Source organism: Suricata suricatta, chromosome 17 (genome assembly GCF_006229205.1).
Source record: "Suricata suricatta isolate VVHF042 chromosome 17, meerkat_22Aug2017_6uvM2_HiC, whole genome shotgun sequence".
NCBI lineage: Eukaryota > Metazoa > Chordata > Mammalia > Carnivora > Herpestidae > Suricata > Suricata suricatta.
Genome location: NC_043716.1, coordinates 15,421,915 through 15,438,889, shown reverse-complemented (window position 1 = coordinate 15,438,889; position 16,975 = coordinate 15,421,915).

Here is a 16,975-nt window from a genome sequence, read left to right as displayed (position 1 = left end):
TTTGCCTTATATTTAGAGACAATACCTGCCCACTAGAAGAATATTGTAGGAAATAGTGGGGGAGCTCAGGTCATGGCAAGACTAGATTCAAATTGTATACATTTAGGATCTGGTCTTGATCAAAGCCACATCATTAGTTAGGATTAGAACCAGGAGTAACAGAAAAATCTAGAAATAAATGTGCAAATACATTTCTCTCTCATATTTAAGAAGTCCAGAGATAGTCATCCTAGGATTGGTAAGGTATGCCATAGTGTCCTTCTTGCATATTGCTTTATCCTGCATGGCTTCTGTTCCCAAGGTTATCTCAATATTGCTGCTAGACTTCTGGTCATTGCATCCATACTGTAGCTAAACAAAGGAAGAAGGGCAAAGCAAGGCATATTACTTTCTTGTAAGCCTATTTCCTGAATATTGCTCATACCAACTATTTATATTGCTCATACCAACTACTGCTTATATCTCATTGGCCAGAACATGGTTATGTAAGAAGACTGCATCTAACTACAAGAAGACTGATCATTGGGCACTATTACCAGGTGCCCAGGTAATAGTCAGGGATTTTATTACTAAGTACAAGAAAAATGGAGATTGAAGGACAACCAGCTGTCTCTACTTTCTGATGAAGCAGATCAATAAGAGACTCATTGCCTCAATTTAGGCCACTCTTATTTGAGAGCCAACTCCTGAGCCATAACAATGGAGCATCCTCTCAGTTGGAACCCACTGACCTCTCAGGCCAGGTTAGACCGTCTCCATTTGAAGGATAGGGATAACTATTTCCTCAATGTATCCTGGCTGAGAGGACATGCTATCTAAAAATAACCTTTGTCCCTGCCATGGGAAAGAAGAATAGACTTAGATCTGTCCCACCAAATAGCCATGCCAATGAAGGAGGCAGGTGGAAATCCACCAGCTCTATAATAGATGTGTACCCAAGGGCACTGGACTTCCAAATTAGGATTTGATTTAGACCTTGCATCTATCTTCAATGACTAACCCAGTTGCTCAAAGTATGCCTCCTAAATCAAAGAGCACTGAGAATTCAGGTTGTGCCAGATGGAGGAGTAGAGAGCTTCACTGACCAAAACCTTGTGAATCATGGGACACTATTGGTCCAGGCAAAGCCACACACAGGGAAGTATATGGATAGTGCAACAAAAGGTCTCGGAGAAGGCCTCAATGATCCCTCCCTCCTGGTATCCATACCTGTGTGTAATCACTTCTCCTTGTGTATGGGCAGGACTCATTGCCTCTTTTCTAATAGAATATGCTCTGAGATTAGGTTACAAAAAGACGGTGGCTTCTGTCTTGCTCTCCCTCTTTTGCCATCTTGCCCACTTACTCAGGGAATCTAGCTGCTATGGGGAGGTCCTTACGGCAATGAACTGCTGTCTCCAGTCAGCAGCCAGAGATGACAGAGCCCTGCCATCAATAGCTTGACCACATTTTTGTGAAGAACCCTGAACCAGAGTAACCCAGCTAAGCTGCTCCCAGATTCTTGCTCCACAGAAACAGATAAATGTTTATTGCTATCAACTGCTAAGTCTTGGGGTAATTTTTTACACAGCAATAAGTAACCAATATTTTGTTGTTTACATCTTTTTAAGAAATTCTGCTAGTTTAATCCAATGCTCGACTGTTAAAACTGTTGCTGTATCAGTCTTGAAGGGCCAAGGTCAGGCCATTCAAGAATGTGAATGCAGAAGCTGAGATAATCCCCTTGAAATTAGAGAAATCTCTCAACAGGCAGTATGAGTGTCACAAAGAAATACTATAAATCACTTTCTTTATTTAAAACAATGTGTGGGAGCGCTTTTCCTCAACAGACGACATGCCTCCACTTAGAAAAGCAGAATCTTGTTTCTTCTCAAACATTCTGAAAAGACAGTCCCTTCATTGGTTGTATTTGCATAGTTGCACTCTCCTGTCCCTCATCCCTGATTCAAGGTCTGGCACCTGTTGTTTACTTTGTTCTCTGTGAGTGAAGCAGTCAGTGTGTCGACTGGCATTCAGGTGCAACCTTTTCTCCCTAGAATAACGCTCTTCTTTGCTAAGTGTGTGGCCAGGTTTCTCTCAGTACTGACCCCAACATATATTTTCTGATGTAATAACTATTATAGATGAAAACTCTCTTCTCCCACAGCATGAATCTGCAGTGATGAATAGAATAAAATGTCATGGAGGGTCTTCCCATTCTATACTTAGCACACACATGCCAAGGACTGTTTTGTACATAGAATATCCTTTCTATGTCTAGGAAAATGTCTCCCAGGATGCCCACACAATAGTAATTGCTAGTTTACATTGTATGCCGTTGAATTTTTGCAATGGCCTAGAGCATCACTAGATAAAGGACTTTTGTTTGCTTTCTCTTCAGGCATAAAATGTGTCATTAGCTCTGTAACTGGATTTATACCTTTTTGGCAACAGAATGATTTATGGCCTTGTTTTTTGCTGCAGAAATGTAGATTTCAATCATGCTGCTATAGTTATTATATTTTCTGTCTGCCTTTATAAACAAAATTCATCAATTTGGAAAGCATTATTTTGCTCTTATTCTAGAAAAATATTTCTTTACTGAGAGGTCACCGTGTTTCATTCAAAAAAGACAGTAAAAAGTCATGGGTGGCTTTATCTTTATATATGAGCAAGTTCATTATAATACATTGAGGAATAGAGATGAATATGTTGCTATTCCAGTAATATCCAATTTTGAGATACTCACTATCCCTTTTACTATTTGCACTGTTATTTTTTGCCCACTTGTGCAAAATAATCACATTTTCAGATGCTTATTCTAAACATACAGAATCATACTCTATATTTTCACTAGAGCCTTGTTCACTATTTTCAATGCTATTTTGATTTGTGGTAATCACATTACTATATTTATGATTTTAAAAAAAGACTTTAATAACAGGTTGATTGACATATAATTCACATAAAATGTGCCCTTTGAAAGTGTGTATCTCAGTGGGGTTTTCAGATTATTCATGGAGTTATGCAACTGTCACTATTTTCAAATTTTAGAATGTTTTTGTCACCTCAACAGGAAACCCTCTACCCATTAGTACTCACTCCCTATTTCCCGCTTCACTCCAGCCCCTGAAATCCACTAATCTACTTTCTGTCTCTGTGGATTTGCTTATTCTGGACATTTTCAATAAATGTAATCACACACTATGTGGTTTTTTGTGTGACGTCTTTCGCGTGGCATGATGTTTTCAAGATTCATCTATGCTGTAACATGTATCATTTTCTCCATTCCCTTTCATGGCCAAATATTATTCCATTATATGGATATGATACATTCTGCTTATTCCTTCATCAGTTTGTGGACAATTAGATTGTTTCCACTTTTTTAGCTATCACAAATAATACTGCTATGGACATTCATGTAAAAGTATTTGTGTGGACATGTGTTTTTATTTGTCTTGGATATATACCTATGAGATGAATCGCTGGGTCTTATAGTAACTTTATGTTTAACATTCTAAGAAGCTTGCAAAGTGACTGTGCCATTTTACAATCCCCCCAGCAATGTATGAGGGCTACAATTTTTCTGTGTATTCATCATCATTTGTTATTGTCTGTCTTTTCTATTTTAGCCATCCTTGGGTGTAAAGTGGTATCTCAATGTGGAATTTTGGCTAACAGCATTATTGAGATATAATCCATCTCCATACAATTTGCCCATTTATTTCTTGATTAATGTTTATTTATTTTGAGAGAGAGAGAGACAGAGGGTGGGGTAGAGAGAGAGGGAGAGAGAGAATCCCAAGCAGGTTCTGCACTGTCAGCACAGAGCCTGATGCAGGACTGGACCTCATGAACTGTGAGATCATGACCTGAGCTGAAATCAAAAGCTGGATGCTTAACTAACTGAGCCACCCAGGTGCCCCCCAAAATAAAATCTCTTTTAAACAGTTTACAATCCAGTGATTTTGAGTACATTCATAGTTGTGCAAACATCATCCAGTTTTAGAACACATTCATGATCCTCAAAAGAAACTCCATTCCCTTTAGCAATCTCATTGTGGTTTTGATTTGCATTTCCCTAGTGAGCTATGTTAAACATCTTTTCATGTGCTTTTGCTACATCGTCTTTGGAAAAACATCTGCTTAAATCTTTTGCCCATTTTCAACTGAGTTATTAGATGACAAATCCCTTATCAAATACATGATTTGCGTATATTTTCTCCCATTCTGTGGACTGTCCTTTTGTTTCCTTAACAGTGTCTTTGAAGGACAAAAATTTTTAATTTTTTAAAAAAGATTTATTTTTAAGTAATCTCTACACACAACTTGGGGCTCAAACTCACAACCTGGAGATCGAGAGTCATATGCTCCAACAATTGAGCCTGTTAAGTGACCCCAAAAGTTTTTAATTTTGAAGAAGTCTAATTTACCTGCTTTTTTCTCTGTCATGTCAAGCATAAGTTTCTGGTGTCCTATGTAAGACAACATTGTCTAATCCAAGATCACAAAGATGTACTCCTATGTTTTCTTCTAAGAGTTTTACAGTTTTAGCTCCTACATTTATGTACCATTTTGAGTTAACTTTTTACATACAGTGTGAGATTGGAATCCAAATTCATTCATCTGTATTTGGACATCTTGTTGTGTGGGTAGCATTTGTCGAAAAAACTACTTTTTCTTCCCTGAATGGTGTTGGTACCCTTGCCAAAAACCAACTGACCAAAAAAGGGAAGATTTATTTCTGGACATTCAATTCCATTCCATTGATTTATATATGTCCATTCTTATGCAATTACCATACCGTTTTGATGATGATAGCTTTTTACTAGGTTTTGAAATTAGGGAGTAGGAGCCCTCCAACTTTGTCCTTCTTTTTCAAGATTGTTTTGGCTATTTCAAGTCCCTTGCATTTACATATGAACATTAGAATCAACTTACAGATTTCTGCAGGAAAGAACACAGGTATTTTGATAGGAATTTCACTGAATCTGTGTAGTGATTGGAGTATTGTCATCTTAACAATATCAAGTCTTTTTAAAATTTTTTTTTGAGAGACAGAGAGAGACAGTGCGAACAGGGGAGGGTCAGAGAGAGAGGGAGATACAGAATCTGAAGCAGGCTCCAGGCTCTGAGCTAGCCATCAGCACAGAGTGTGATGCAGGACTGGAATCCATAAACCGTAAGCCAGACGCTTAACCGATTGAGCCACCCAGGCACCCCTCAAGTCTTTTTTTAAATTAAACTTTTTATTTTTTTGAATGTTTATTTATTATTGAGAGACAGAGAGAGGGAGCATGAGCAGGGGAGGAGCAGAGAGAGAAGGAGACACAGAATCCGAAGCAGGCTCCAGGCTCTGAGCTGTCAGCACAGAATCTAACTCCAGGCTCGAACTCAAACTGTGAGATCGTGACTGAGCCGAAGTCGGCTGCTTAACCAACTGAGCCACCCAGGCGCCCCAACAATATCAAGTCTTTTAATTCATGAGCATGGGATGTCTTTCCAGTTATTTAGATATTCTTTAATTTCTTTCAATAATATCTTGAAGTTTTTGGAGTGCAAGACTTACACTTCTTTTATTAAATTGATTCCAAAGTATTTTAATGGTTTTGATGCCATTGTAAATGGAGTTGCTTTCTTAATTTCACTTTTAGATTGTTTATTGCTACTACTAGAAATATAGTTGATTTTTAAAAAATTTTACGTATTTAGAGCATGCATGCAGGCAGGAGAGAGGGGTGCAGGAGGGGAGAGAGAGAGAATCTTAAGCAGGCTCCATGCTCAACCTGGGGATCATGACCTCAGCCAAAATCAAGAGTTGGACACTTAACTGACTGAGCCATGGAGGGGCCTCAAAAGACATTTGATTTTTGCTTGCTGATGATGTGTCCTCCAACCTTGCTGAACTTGTTTATTAGTTCCAATAGTTATTAGTGGAGTTAGGACTTTCTGAATATAAGATCAGATTATATCACCTGAAAATATAGTTTTACTTTTTCCTTTCCTATCTGAATGCCTTTTATTTATTTTTTCCTGTCTAGTAGTCCCAAATGGAACACTCAGCACAATGTTGAACAGAAGTAGTAAAAGTAGACATCCTTAGCTTATTCCTGCTTTTAAGGAAAATTTTCAGTCTTTCACCATTAGATGTGGGTTGCATTAATATTTTAATGAACTACTTTCAAGCCACTAGTTTTATTTTTTTAAACTTTTGGAAATACGGTTCACAGAGATAGTGGCAATGAAAATGCAAATTTAATCATTGTTCAGTCAGTGTTCTTAGTTGCAAGCAACAAAAACTAACTCTAAGTGATTTAAGCACAAAAGAAAATTTACTAAGGCGATATTGCTGGGAATGATGGAGAAATAGGTTCTGAAAATGGTCAGAACAAGGGGTGTACCAGCAGTAACTAGAACCACAGCCTAAATATTACCACAGGTCAGTCCAGGAGGGTACGATGACTGCAATGGGTGAGCCATCGAATGCCACAGGTTGGACCATGCTCCCCAGAGGCACCGGACGCTACCCCCTTGCTAAAAGTGTAGCCCCTGTGAATGGATGTTTCTGCCACCGCTGCTGTCACCAGGAGCCACAGCCAGTTCCTGATTCTTTGTGTTACTTGCTCTCAATCCAAAGTTGGAGAAAAAAGGGTGCAAGTTCACTTCTCCTCTTGTTTCTCTTACCTGTGGACACTTCCCAGTGGTGAGTTCACAGCTCACTTTTGGAATAAGACTGGGGAAGTTCAAGGGCGCAGCAATCTGGCTGGAAGGAGGTCTTGTGTAGAAACTGCATTTACAGCATTAACAAATTGTTTTTCCTTAGAGTGTATATATATCGGGGGTGGCTTTGGGCATCTAATGGAAATTATGGAGAAGCCAGTGATGGTGGAACTCCTCCACAACAGGTTATCCTGCATATATAATTCAGACATATCCAGATTTAAATCCTGGCTGAGGCACTTCATCTAGTTATGCAGTTTAGGAAAATCACTTGAATTTTCCAAGTCTCATTTTCTTTGTCTCAGAAATGAAGGCATAATAGTACCTTTTTTACAGAGTCATTGTGGGAGTTAGAGGGACCGTGAACATGAAGTGGTTAAGACAGTGTCTTAGTAACGGGTGGCTATTGTTCATATTCCTGTGTCAGTCCACTTCTTGGCTAGCAGGCCCTTTTCCTCAGAGTCAGCAACAGCCCCTGTTTTTTATTCTTGCTTTTGAACCATCTCTGGCTCCTAGTCTTCTGTATTTCAGCTATCAGCAAGTGCCAGTGTTGCCTAACGTGAGTATCTGATCTAGTCAGAAGCAGCACTGCCTCCTACTGAACTTGGTATTGGGTTTCTAGTCCTGGCCATTGGCTGAAAGCTGTCTGTCTTGGAAATGTCTCTCTGCCCCCTCCACACTTAGCCATGGCACACTGGCATGAAAGGGGGCAGAAAAATCAGGTGTTATATGCATAGCCTCTGGAGTTTGACTTCTAGACTCAAACACACTCACCTCTACCGCTTGTTAGGTATTAACTCTGGAGAAGTTATGTAATCTCTAAATTTCATCTTCAATAAAACAGGGATAGTAATATTGTTTCATAGAGCTGTGATGACTAGATAAATATGTTTATCAGAACAATACTAGGTCAGGAGTAGGGTTTGTAGCACTTGCTTTTATTTTATTTTATTTATTTTTTTAAGTCTAGGACTCAAACCGAAGCACCAAGGAATGAGGACACAAGGCAGGGAAATTGTACTGGCAACTAAGATGCTAAAGTGAGACTGTGCCCAGCAGGAAAACTGGCCCAGGCCGAACAGTGAGTTGCTGATGTTGTTTCTTGGCAGGAGAGTAAAGGATCGGAAGGGGTACATGTGCTCATTCCTGGAGATGCCCTAGGACATAGAAAAATATATATATAATTTCTATTTCTCTTTCTTTAAAAAAAAATGAAACCTTTCTGATATCTAATATGTGAATTGATACTGGCAGGCACACTTGTCTGTACATGAGTTAAGGTGTCATAAATGGTAAGTAAGTCTCTTGAGAGAAATCTGTGTGCTCTAGGGGGCCTTTTTCAGGCCATTTTGTTAGGGCCATTTTTATAAAAACAACCAAAACATCCCCAAGACTTTTAAGTAGTAGAATCTTGTGGGGGTGGGGGGTGGGGGGACGGTGTCTCTTTGTTTTGTTTGATTTTTGTTTATTTGTTTTGGTTTTTAGTAAGCTCTATGCCCAAGGTAGGGCTCAAACTCACAACCCTGAGATCAAGAGTCACATGGCTCTAAATACTGAGCCAGCCAGGCGTCCCTAAGTAGTAGAATCTTTGTAATATTGTGTAATGAAATAGGGAGAGACCATAAAAATCAATTGTATCAAGCAGGTTCATAGGTCATTTGGAGAACAGAGAACTTAAAAGAATTGCCAACTTGAAGATGAATTATGCATTGTTTTCTCTTTCTCTAGCATTCCAAAGTTTCTGACCTTTTCTCTTATGCCAAGTGACCTTCAATACTATGCCTCACAGCAGGTATTAAAATTATAAATACATTCAAGCAGTATCTTTAAAGAAAAGGTGTTTAATAGTGAAGTTAGTAAAAGTAAATGCTTTAGCATAGAAACTCTTTACTGAGAGACCATTTTAAAATGGATGCCCGGAACTGATTCCAGTGTTATGCTATTCCTGAAATTGACAAAACTGTATCATTACCAAAAAAAAAACACTTATATCTTCATGCTCAAAGAAAATATTGTAAACAAAACCCTTGAACCTATTAATATTCCAGACTTAGGTTTACAATACCTTACAATTGGCATGCAAGAATAACTCTTTGACATCAGTGAATGTATGGGCTGAATTCCAATAAAACTTTGCTTAATTTGTGGATGGAAATTAATATTAGGATTTAGTAATGCAGTTTTAATGCATTTTAATACTATATTACTGTATCACTTTCAGCTATGATGATGTATAAAACCTATTTTCAAAATAAACTGAAGTTAGAAACATATTTGTGAATCTCTGAGTCACAAATTATTAAACCAACATTAAAACAAAAGCAATGAAATTTGGGGCACCTGGGTGGCTCAGTCAGCTAATTGTCTGACTCTTAGTTTTAGCTCTGGTCATGGTCTCACAGTGAGTTTGAGCCCCACGTCGGGCTCTGCACTGACAGTGTGGAGCCTGCTTGGGATTCTCTCTCTCTCTCTCTCTCTCTCTCTCTCTCTCTCTGTCTCTCTCTCTCTTTCTCCCTCTGCCCCTCCTGCACTCTCTCTCAAAAATAAATAAAGTTTAAAAAAAAACAGTGAGGGACGCCTGGGTGACTCGGTTAAACATCCAGCTTTGGCTCAAGTCATGATCTCACGGTTTGTGGGTTCAAGCCCCACATTGGGTTCTGTGCGGACAGCTAGCTCAGAGCCTGGACCCTGCTTCAGATTCTCTCTGACCCTCCCTGCTCATGCTGCCTCTCTCTGTCTCTCAAAAATAAATTTAGAAACATAAATTAAATTAAATTAAATTTAAAAAACAGTGAAATTTATTCAGGTATATGAAGAACAAAAATATTTTTCATCTCTGAAAAATTAAGTACAAATTTAAGTAAAAATATTATTTCCTCTTTATTTCCTTTTAATTTATATCCTTTTCTTTTCAGTTTATTTATTTTGGGGGGGGTGGGTAGGGGCAGAGAGAGAGAGAGAAAGATCCCATGCAGGCTCTGCAGTGGCATTGCAGATTTGGGTGCAGACTTATAGTCTAGTTCCATGAGATCATGACCTTGAGCTGAGATCAAGAGCCGAACACTTAACCAACTGAGCCACCCAAGCACCCCTTTAATTTATATTCTTGTGCCCATTTTACAGTCTTCATATATGTTTAGTCATATGTGTACATTACTTAGAAATAAAGAAATATACTAGAGATTCATGCTCAAGTATTTTTATTGAGAGGGTGTGCATTCAAAAGAATTTGAAAACCGCTGCTTAGAAAGAGTCTGAACCTATGTAGGAGATAAAGGAAGAGGGGGGCAAAAAGTGATAGGACAGGAGACCAGTCAGGCATCTCCAGTGTACCACATTACAGATCAGTGGTAATAAAAAAGGCTGAATAAGGGTGGTGACATTTTGAATGGAGAGGGACAGATTCAAGAAAATGTAGTGATGAGACAGAGCAATAAGCTTTGGTGACTGATGACATGTAGAGAACAAGGAGAGAGAGGTGTCAATGATTGAACTGAGGAAGAGAAAGTTATTGGGACATAAAACAATGAATTTTATTTTAAACATGTTGAACTTGAGTGCCTTTTGGGACCTTAAGAGAGGATCAAAGGAGCAGTTGAAAGAAAGAGAGTGGGTGACAGTGGCTAAAAATGACTTTCCAGTCCATATGTTTTACATTTCCAACATATTGCTGTAAAGATAATATGTATTCATGGGAACCAACAGATTTGACTTCTTAAAATATGAGTACCCTTTAGAGGCACATGCATCTCTCTTTCTCCTTCAGGACTTTCCATGGTAGCAGAAGGTTGGGGAGAGAGGGAATCCAGAATCCAGAAGATGAATGTGGAGACACTGTTCTGGGAAACTCAGCTTTCAAACCCACTCTACCACTTACCAGTAAGGCAGCTCTGGAGACATATTTAACCCTTCTAAGACAGTCCCTCCATTATTAAATGATGGCCTAATAATAATAATAATTTTACATAGTTACTGTATAAATGCAAGTCGAATTAGCTGCATAAAGTACTTATGTCCTGCCTTGTACAGTTTTTTAAGCATTATTTAAACATTAAATAAAAATTGGTTCTAATTATTGACTAGTCTCTGTAGTTCTTGGACAACAAATATATCAGAAACTACACATTGACATATTTATATGTAACCTTGTGTTATATCTGTCCCAAAATAATTGTTGTTTTTCTCCCCTTTCATATTACTAGAAATAGTGACAACCATGTAGCACATATTTGGGGTTGTTTTTAATGCTTCATATGAAAATTATGTACTCACATTCACATGCATGCACATAAGCACTTATACACACTAAAGACTTTCCACAAAGTTTTAGTATCTAAGACCTGAACTGAAAAAGAACACCGAAATTCCTGTATTTGGATCATATCTATAACAATCATTATGCTTATGTAATAAACTGGATATCTGTGTCTCCCCAAAATCCATATGTTGAAAAATAACTTCCAATGTGATGGTATTAGGAGGTGGGGGGTCCTTTGGGAGGTGATAAGGTCATGAGGATGGAGCCCTCGGGATTAGTGCATTTATAAAAGAAACCCTACAAAGTTCTCTTGCCCCTTCTGTCATGTGAGGACACAATGAGAAGACAGCCATCTATGGACCAGGAAGTGGACTTTCACCAAACACCAAATCTACTGGCCCCTTGATCTTGGACTTCCTAGCCTTCAGAACCAAGAAAAAGAATTTTCTGTTTGTAAGCCACCCAGGCTATGGTATTTTTGCTACAGCACCTCAAACTAAGATATTTTACGTCTATATAGAATTTTGTAGTTATAGCAATGATACTTTGAAAAAAAGTCAACAGAAGTCTACCATATATATATATGTATGTATATGTATATATACTTGGTGTCCCTGAAGTAGAGAGCTGAGCAAATGGAGAGTAAAAATATTCAAAGAGAAAAGTAGTTTCCTGAAATGAAAAAGAACAGAATCCACAAATTTAAATTATATACTGTGTCATAAGAAAAATTAGTGCCAGAGGCATAAAAACATGATATAGTCACACAAAATGACTTAACTTGATGAACAAGTGAATAATCCTACAAACATCTAGGCAAAAAACACAAGTCACTTGTAATAGGAAGAGGTAAATCTGGATTCAAAGCTACCTGATGATGAAATCCAGCCAATTAAGACATTTCAGAATAAAAAAACTAGGGAATGGGGAAAATATGATACAGGACTAATCATGAAGTCAAATCTATTTATATCTAGAAATAAAGCAAAACAATTACAGATAATTACACAAGTCGTCCTACATGTTTGAACAAAGGAGAGGAGCTGGCTTGCAAAGTGAGAAGGACATCCATGTGGTGGTACGGCCCGTCACAGGGTGTCAGAGCCTGAGTGGAGCAAGGAGGGCATCCATGCAAAGGAGTAGGCTCATACAGGGTGGGTTTCAGAATCTGTGCAGGGTACTCGTGTTGGAGGGCTGCTTGAGTGCAAGGAGGTGGAGCCTGTGCAAGGGTGAGAAAGGTGTCCATGTGGCAGGGGGGCAGGGGATGGTGGCTGAAAGTAGGCATCAAAGTCCGAGCCAGAGGTGACCTGATGAGGTGTCGGAGCCCAAGTAGGGTGAGAAGGGCCTCTGCATAGGAGCACAGACTGGCAGAGCGTATGAGAGCTTGAGCATGCTGAGCTTCAGCATGGAAATCCCCATTGCAGGGCATGAAGAAAGTATTTTGTCCTTACTTGTGTTTTTTCTGACAGTATGTGATTTAAAAAAATTTTTTTAATGTTAATTTATTTTTGAGAGAGAAACAGAATGAGCGGGGGAGGGGCAGAGGGGAGGAGACACAGAATCTGAAGCAGGCTGCAGGGAACTGTCAGCACAGAGCCCATTATGAGGCTTGGACTTGTGAACCATAAGATCATGAACTGAGCTGAAGTCAGAGGCTTAACCGACTGAGCCACTCAGGAGCCCCAGGTAATTATTTTTTCATATGTGCTTTAGCATAGACTTTTTTCTGCTGCAAGCTATATACCTCAGAGGAAAAAACACAAAAAAATACATTTAAAGTCTTATGTGAGGGGTGCCTGGATGGTTCAGTTGGTTAAGCATCCAACTTTGATTCAGGTTATGATCTCATGGTTTGTGAGTTTGAGCCCCGTGTTGGGCACTGTCAGTGCAGAGCCTACTTGGGATTCTCTCTGCCCTTCTCCCACTTGTGCTTTCTTTCTTTTTTAAAATTTTTTTTAATGTTTTTATTTATTTTTGAGAGACAGAGAGAGACAGCATGAACAGGGAGGGTCAGAGAGAGAGGGACATACAGAATCTGAATCAGGCTCCAGGCTCTGAGCTAACTGTCAGCACAGAGCCCGACGCGGGGCTTGAACCCATGAACCGTGAGATCATGACCTGAGCTGAAGCCGGACGCTTAGCCAACTGAGCCACCCAGGCGCTCCCACACTTGCGCTTTCAAAATAAATAAGTCAACATTAAAAAATAAAGTCTTATTTGACATGTATGTATACAAATGCTGGGAGTCTCATATTAATCACATGACACAGATTCCTTTCAACTGTGTCTTGGTTTTTTAATATGTAAATACTTTTGGTTATACTCTTTAGGAATTATATTATGCTATTTTATTAAATTACCATAAATGTCATTAATTATGCTAATATAATAAAATATGAAATGGGTAGACTGTAGACACTGAGAATTCCTGGACCATCTCACTTTGCAATGTCGATTCACCTCTTTCCTAGGCAGGTGCATGAAGCTTCGTCAACGTTCAGGCTCCCAGGATTTTATGGGACTCCACTGCAAAGGCTGAACCTTGGAACCAACTATGAATTTCCTTGTGGTTTCACACTTGCTATATTTTCTTCTCACCTTGCCACCACCAACGCAGACTCAGCCTCTCTGGCTACGTCACCTTTGTGTTGCTTCACTTCCTGGCTTCTGGGAAGCTGCAGCTGCAGAAGCTTTTGCTGGCTAAGCAGGTGACCCATTAAAAGCACACAAATTAGAGCATAGGTGCAGCGCACTACCAGCGCACTGTCTGATGGGATCAGGGTGAGGAAAACACTGTTTGCCCAGTCTTCACTGTCATCCTCTGGTGAAGTGGTCTCTCTGGTATTCAGTCTTTCAGTAGCTACCTCTGGGACATTTTTGAATTAAATTCTTCCATAGGAGAGGCACCTGGTTGGCTCAGTCCGTTGAGTGTCTGACTTTGGCTCAGGTCTGATCTGAAGCCCCATATCAGGCTTGCTGCTGTCAGCACTGCAGATTCTGTCCCTCTCTCTCTGCCCTTCCCCTCCCTGTGCTTGCTCAAAAATAAATTAAAACACTAAAAAAAGAATTCTTCCATATGAAAGAAAGCATGCTTTCAGTACACTAGAAATGTCATATTGGATGAGAATAATGGTTTGGTGAGCTCAGGATTTCTATCACTGGTGGTGCCAAATAGAGATTTCTATTTGGTAATATCTACTGGTTCCAAACTCTGGTCTCCAAATTGGTGCTTATCTGGGAAGACTTTAAAAAAATTAATCAGCAATGAAATTTAAAAAAGTAAGAATAATGTGGGAGAAGATATCCAAATGTCATTTTGAGGAAATAACTGTTTTTCATCCTGAGGCTACGCTCCTCTTACATATCTTCATTTCAAAAAGATCCCTCTCAGGGTGCCTGGGTGGCTCAGTGGGTTAAGCGTCTGACTTCAGCTCAGGTCATGATCTCACGGTTTGTGAGTTCAAGCCCTGGATCGGGCTGCACAGAGCCCGCAGCCTGCTTCAGATTCTGTGTCTCCCTCTCTCTCTGCCCCTCCCCTGCTCACACTGTGTCTTTCTCTCTCAAAAATAAATAAACATTACATTATAGCACTATATGCTAACTAGAATGTAAATTAAAAAACAAAACATTTTTTAAAATAAACGTAAAAGAAATCCCTCCTTCTATGAAATGCAGGTGATAGTAGATGGAAGGTTGTTTATCGTTCTTCAGTGTGCTTACTTGGCAAAGTAAAAAGTAGGCAATTTAATGTCGATCCCTGAGCTACCTCTTCTCAATACTCTTTATTATTATTATTATTATTATTATTATTATTATTATTATTTAAGTAGGCTCCATGTCCAGCAAGGAACCCTGTGTGAGGCTGGAACTCATGACCCTGAGATCAAGACCTGAGCTGAGATCAAGAGCTGGACGCTTAACCGACTGAGCCACCCAGAGGCCCTTTGTAGCAAGGTGGATGGACCTCAAGGGTGTCATGCTAAGCGAAATAAGTCAGGCAGAGAAGGACAGAAACCATATGTTTGCACTCATAGGTCTAACAGGAAAACAGGAGAAACCTAATGGAGGACCAGGGGGAGGGGAAGAGGGAAACAGAGTTGGGGAGAGAGAGGGATGCAAAACCTGAGAGACTATTGAATACTAAAAACGAACTGAGGGTTGAAGGGGAGGGGGAGGGGGAAAAGAGGTAGTGGTGATGGAGGAGGGCACTTGTGGGGAAGAGCACTGGGTGTTTTATGGAAATCAATTTGACAATAAAATATTTAAAAAAAACAAAACAAAACAAAGCAAAACAAAAAACTGTGGTAGGGGCACTTGGGTGGCTCAGTCGGTTAAGCGTCTGACTTTGGCTCAGGTCATGATCTCACGGTTCGAGCCTCACATTGGGCTCTGCGCTGACAGTCCAGAACCTGGAGCCTGTCTTCGGATTCTGTATCTCCCTCTCTCTCTGACGCTCTCCTGTTCGCGCTCTCTCTCTCTGTCTCTCAAAAATAAAAAACATTGAAAAATTTTTTAAGAATTGTGGTAGAGGTGCTTGGGTCTTGTGGTCATGGGATCAGGAGTCCTGTGGGCCCAGCACGGAGCCTGCTGGGAATTCTTTCTCTCCCTCTGTTCCTCTCCCCTCTCAAAATAAATAAATAAACTTTAAAAAACTGTGATAAAATACATATAACTTAGAATTTACCATCTTAATAATTTTTAAGTCTACAGTTCAGTGGTATTATACATTCGTGCTGTTGTGGCAGCCTTCACCACCATCCATCTCTAGAATCCTTTTCATTTTGCAAACTGAAATTGTATACCCCTTAAATACTAACTGCCCGTTCCCTCCTCCCCTCACTCTCAGTAACCATCATTCTACATTCTGTCTCTACAAATTTCACTCTGGGTACCTCATATAAGTAGAATCCTATAGTTTTTGTCCTTCTGTGATAGGCTTGTGTCACTTAGCATAACGTCCTCAAGGTTCAGCCATGTTGTAACACCTGTTGGAATTTCTTTCCTTTTTAGGGCTAGATAATCTTTCATTTTATGTATATACCTATTTTGTTTATCCATTCTTCTGTCAATGGACACTTGACTTGTATTGCTTCCACTCTTTGGTTATTGTGAATGCTGCTACAGACAAGGGGAGGCAAATATTATTTTAAAAAATGGAGATATCGGAGTGCCTGGGTGGGTCAGTTGGTTAAGCGTCTGACTTCGACTCAGGTCATGATCTTGTGGTCTGTGAGTTTGAGCCCTGCATCGGGCTCTGTGTTGACAGTTCAGAGCCTAGAGCCTGCTTCAGATTCTGTGTCTCCCTCTCTCTCTGTCCTTCCCCTGCTCATGCTCTATCTCTCTCTCTCAAAAATAAATAAAGGTTAAAAAATTGAGGTATCATTTACATATAACAAAATATGCAGATTTAAAGTGAACTGCATGATGAGTTTTGAAAAATATATTAATTAATGTAACTGTCACCCTAATCAAAATATAGAATATTTCTAATACCTCAGAAAGTTGCCTTGTGCCTCCCTTCAATTTCTCCTCCCAGACAACCACTGTTTTGACTTTTATCATCATAGATTAGTTTTGCCTACTCTAGAACTTAAAATAACTGAAATAATACAGTATCTACTCCTTTGTGTCTGGCTTCTTTTGTTTATTCATTCTTATTTGGGTTGTTTCCAATCTGGTGCTATCATAAAGCTGCTATGAACATATTTGCATATCTTTCTGTGGCCATATATTTTCCATTTCTCCTGGGTAAATGCCTTGAAGTAGACTTGGTCTCATAGGAGAGGTATATGTGTAACTTTATTAGAAAATGCCTAATAGTTCTCTGAAGTGTTTTATTTTTACCATTTTACCTTGTACTCCCCAGCAGTGTATGAGAGTCCCAGTTTCTTCATAATTTTGCCTTTAGTGTTGTCAGTTTTAGAAATTTTAACCATTCCAGTTGGTGTGTGATGGTACTTGTGCAACATTTTATAAATGCCCCCAGGCAATCAATTTCAGGGAATGTTCCAGATTGGC